Genomic DNA, 6000 nt, shown 5'->3' on the forward strand with positions numbered 1-6000 from the left:
CATTCAAGTTATAATTTGCTAATGCGAATATATAATATTTGTGTCACACATGTTCAAGTTATATTAATTGATTCACCCATTGTCAATAACTGTTTACAGAATCTAATTTATAATTTGTGTCCATGAACTATTTTTAGAATAGGCCTTTCATCCTTCAAGATCCGGGGCTTTTCTTCCTGCACCCCTTTCTTCCCCTTGCACCGTTAAAAAATCTATAATTCCCAAATTACCTCTCATTAAAAAGATGATAAAAACCCTGCACCTCTTTTTTTTTTTTTTTTCTTTTTAATTTATCCAGATTGGATATTCTAGAATTATTTTCAGATCTAAAATATACCTTTCAAAACACCAAATCCATAATGCATAAAAAATATACCCCGAATAGGTATTTCAAATTGTATAATGTATTTTTTATACTTTTTGGATTAGGTGTTCCAAAAGTTACCTTAAAGTCTATCGGATGGGGGTTTCTTGCTGCACCCCAATATTTTTTCTGCACTTCCAAAGATTCATAGATTCATGCTCTTTCATTTATGTCTTTGAAAAATTAAATAAATAAATAAATAATTAATTAGGTAGACATAATAATTAAACAATTATGAAGTGGCAGAAGTAGTTGGTTTCCTGAATTAATTGACAATAGTGTTTGTATATGTACCCTTGCACCCCCTCTTCTTTCACTTTCACTTTCACTTCCACTTCCACTTCCATTGCAAAAGAAGAAGAACTTCCGTTGTTGGCTGAAGTGTGAATTTTGCAGTTCAGGATTCACTGGTATTTCACCACTTTGCTTCATTTCTTCTCAGAAAAAAAGCTATGCATTACAAGATAAATTTATATTTGATAAGTTTATATTTTAATGTTTTACCCATGTTACGGAAGTCATTTTTCATCCAACCATTTACGAAAGTTGACATCCGGAAGACAAGTGGACTTATGCGGAAGTGAAGTTTTTTTTTTCCATATACAGAAGTTGATTTCCGGAACACAAATGAAAAAATTCCAACTTTTGGAAGTGAACATCTGGAAGTGTATGTGTAAAACGAAAGTGAAGTTTTTTTTCGAGTGTTACGGAAGTGGACTTCCGGTCTTTAAAAAAGTTAATTTTTTGCAATTACGGAAGTCGACATCCAGAAATAAAATTTAACGGATGTCGACTTCCAGTGAGTAATTTTTTTTTCTTGTGGTAAGTTGCTTTTGTTTCTTCGGATGTGCTAGCATGTGTTTTTTTTTTCTTTCTTTTCCTTTCTGATGCGTGAAGCTAAGATAACATGTTTCTCTTTTCTTTTTCCACTTCCGTAGATGCTTCCCTGGTAGATAGATTAAGTGATTTTTTTATTTAGTTTTATTTTGTAATTTTGTTGGGGTTTAAGTAAAAACTTATGTTTTATTTATTATTTATTTATATTTATATTTAATTTTTATTTACATGAATATTTGTTTTTTGTTTATATATTTTTTATTTATATATTTTTGTGTGTTTTAATTATTATTTGTCTAAGTTTACTATTTTTTTGTTGTTGTTTGTTTGTTTTATATTTTTTAATGAATATTTTTATTTTTTATTGATTTAATTTTATTTATTTTGGATTTAATTTTTCAAATAATAATTAATTATAATTATTTTTATTCAAAATTATAATTTATTATTATTATTATTCAAAATTATAATTAATTACAAATAAAATTAATCAATATTTTAAATAATTAAATTAAATTTCATTAATATTAAAATTAATTTAAAATAAATTTGTTCAAAATTATAGTTATTTAAAATTATAATTATTTAAAAATTATATTTACTCAACAATAGAATTAATTAAAATTTAAATTATTCAAAATCGTAAATAATTAAATTTTTAATTATTCTAAATTATAATTAATTAAAACTAAAATTAATTTAAATTATAATTAATTAATATCAAAACTTGTTTACATTAAAATTAAGTACAAAAAAATTATGTGTTCATCAAATGCTTACGAAAGTCAACATCCGGTGATAATTTTTGTACACCTACGGAAGTCCACTTCTGGGCACAACATGGAAGTCACGTCTCCTCCGGAATTCATGCCTCCTACGAAAGTCACTAAATCACTGATCTATTCTTACGGAAGTCACTTCCAGTTACATAAGTCATTTTCAACTACGGAAGTCAACAACTACAATCACGGAAGTCACCACAACTACGAAAGTCAGTTTTAATTACGGAAGTCGACTTCCGTAAGTGTCATTTTCATGCTATTCATAGTCATCTACAGAAGTCCACTTCCGTTATTTTATGGTTTACGAAAGTTGACTTCCGAAATTAAATCTGTGACGATAATAAAAATTCTATTTATTTAATTATTATTATTATTTCCTACAATATACTTATAAATTTAAAGACAAAATTATACAATCATATCTAGTTTTACTTAAAATATTCACACACACACACACACACACACATATATATATATATATATATATATATATATATATATATATTTACAATACTGTATGCATCTTATATCTACACCATGTAGTACATCTTATATTTTCTACACTAGAAGAGGAATGAGTGTTATTTATTTATAGTTTTCCCCTCATATACTGGTTTCAAATAGGTGGAGGGAAATGTTATGGATAGGGTTCACTTGGACTGTTGGGGGTAAAAAAGGTAACTTTGATTTGTCCTTAGATGACAATCGACGCATTTGGAGCAGAGAGAAAAGTGATGGTAGAGTTTCTCGTTCCCTGAAATATTACAGCCACAATGTTGGCGAATAAGGGATCATGCATGTTGGGGGTAGCCATCTATGATGAGGTTATAAAATTTTTGTGTTTCACACAATCATAAAATAGGGAAGTGAGGCAAATATCACAAAAAAAATACAGCATATCATAATAATATAAAATGAAATGAAATTCTCTCAAATTCATAAAACTGGATTTTATTCTACTTTATAAAGATATTGATTAATTTTGTAGAGACTAGTCAGGATAAATGAGCTCATGACCAACAAAGTAATTCAAGAATATCTCATCTTGAGTAATACTAACTCGTTTAAATTCCCAAGGTCATACATCCAACTACAATAATCAAATCTTTATTTATCATAAATTTTATTTCAATATTAAACCATATAATTATATAAATAAATAGATAGATCAATGAATAATTAAAATAAATAAAAAGGACCAGTACGTAACTGGAGATAAATATAAATAAATAAATGAGAGTAAAGATAAATTGAAAAAATAGTACCAGTGCAGAACTAAAGATGAATATAAATAAATAAATGAGAACGAGAACTAAATATAAATTAGAATGAGGTTAGAGACATTTCACTTAAATGTAAATATAAATATAATTATGAGGAGATAAGAAAAATAAATAAAAGTCAAAAGATAAAATGATAAATGTTTCCTCCCCTTACCTCAAAGATTGAAAAAGATAAATGTACGTTTCTCTTTTTATACACTCACACGGTTAACACTCTTTTTTTTTTAACACCTTCGTTGTTTTTATCATTAACTTCTCTGTATTGCTTCCTTTCCCTCTCACTGTCTTTTTTTTTTTTTTTAGCTTTGAATCTTTGCTATTTATAGACATCTAAATCTATACATACATATATAGATATACTTTTGCATTCAATTTCTTTTAGATTTTATTCAGATTTGGTTTATCTCCATTTATCCAAAGCTCTAAGCATTTAAGGTTCTGACGTTATGTACTTAAATTTTATCCAACGAAGTTCAATGTGATTAGCCAAACAAGAATGCTATCATTATATTTCCTGCATCTGTATCAAAAGGAATAAAACTCATATATATATATATATATATATATATATATATATATATAATTTTTTATTTTTTTTGTTTTTTATAAAAATTATCTTAATTTTTTTATCCTTTATATTTTTATCATTTTATTTAAATATTTATTATCATCATTATAGTAGTACTTATTAATTATTATTATTATTCTATATATATATATATATATATATATTTTTTATGAGTGTCATTATTTCTAATAAAATAAAATATTTATAAATAATGTGATATTAATAAATTGTATATTATTGCATTATAAAATTTATGCATGTCACAAAATCACTTGCGGAAGTCGACTTCCAGTTTGTGGTTTGCATTTCACTCACATATCTATGTTTCAATCAACACAAAAAATGTTTATACTTATAGATGCATGGCAAACATGGCATCAACAATACAAAAAATGAAAAACTATAGAGGGATATGATTACCTGTTAATGTAAAAGAATAACGAAGGGAAGAGGGAGACCAGAGGAAAAAACAAAGAGGATGAATGTGACTTGAGGGGCGACCTTATAGAGTGAGACAGAGGATTAGGGAGATGAGGTGAGGAGGCGGCTAGGTTTAGGTTAAAAGAGAATGAAGAGTAATTTTCATTAAATGAGATAGTGAAAAGAGAGAAGTGATTGATTTAAAATTTTAAAATGATGAAAGGGTAATTTTAGATTTAAAAAAAAAAATTGGAGGTCCAGGAAGAAAAACCCCTATGACATCGCAGGAGAAGCTTCCCAAGATCCAATCTTTTAGCCCCGTCTTCATGTTTCCCAAGCCCATAATATTTTAGCCCGTTGAATTAACATTTGAAGAGAAATGACCTTAATGAACATAATAGTATGATATAAAATGTGGTGAATAGGATGTAGAAGTTTGGAGTGATGTAGCATGTGAGTGTGGAAAAGTAACGAATTTGACGAAATCATATGTGGGCGTAGAGTGATTGGGGGGTCTCAACTCATTATTAGTAAGGGAGAATGAGTCAATCGTAGTTTCTATTCGCACAAATTAAGGATGTTTGACACATCATTTGTTGTCGTGGTGAACCAAAAATTGGTATGAAAGGTATATAGGGCGCAGCTTTTCTTTACCACCTCATTCTTCTTCCTTCTACTTGTTGATTTCGATCCATGACTTTGCTGCAACTCATTGATTTCTTCTATGTCTTTTTCTCAAGTAAACTCACTCTTTTCAAACCCAATTATTTATTCCTTCTTACATCCAAACACGGCACAGTCAACCCTACTCTCTTCTTCTTTCCAACTTAATTAACTTCACAAATCCAGATTAATTTACTGCTTCACGTCCATTATCCTGCTTTTTTTTTATTTATTTAAATAAGTTAGTTTAGTTCCAATATATATATTTTTTTAACTATAATTTACTAAAAGTTTCGTGCTACTTCATCCATATGGAGCTGCTTTATTTTAGGAGTGGAAGTTAATCTCTGCCAGAAAAAGTTGTATTTTCATAATAAGCAGATTTGATTAAACGAGTTCTGCACAAAGTTTGTTTACAAAAGAGATATATTATTATTATTAGATAAAAAGAATATAAAGTAGAATCAAAACTACAAATTTGACTTGACCACTCTTGATTGGTAAGAGTATAACGAGTGTCACTTAATCAATGATCGAAGTTCAAATTATCATTATCTTTTTTATGTCAAATATATATATATTATACTGTCAAATCAATACTATATTTGTTGTCATATCTATTATGTTTTTCTTTAAGAAGGTAGGTGAAGATTAGAAATGGTAAGGGAATGATTTGGTACAAATAATGATTATCGATTATTTCTTCTTTAAAAATCTCAATCGAAAGTTGATTGGTTATAATTGAGACGTCTAAAAGATGGAGATTAACTGCTAATTAAGTTAAAAAAATGAAATGAATGATGATAATTAGTTTTCCATAATTCATCGATCATGATACATGAAAAGTATTTACCCATTTACTAAATATAAAAGTTTAAATTTAGAAGATAGCCTAATAAATCAGATCCAAGTAAACTAAATTGTTGCGCCAATTATCCATGAAACACTAGAAAATTGTAATTAAAAAGCTAAAATCTAAAAATGGTCAAAAGTTCAATACATAGGAATATGGTTGCAATTGTACGAGAGATTAAGATATTATTTTTAATAAAGAAAATTTAAGGTAACAAATTTGTGGTTTTA

This window comes from Vigna unguiculata, chromosome 9 (genome assembly GCF_004118075.2).
Source record: "Vigna unguiculata cultivar IT97K-499-35 chromosome 9, ASM411807v1, whole genome shotgun sequence".
NCBI classification, from domain to species: Eukaryota; Viridiplantae; Streptophyta; class Magnoliopsida; order Fabales; family Fabaceae; genus Vigna; species Vigna unguiculata.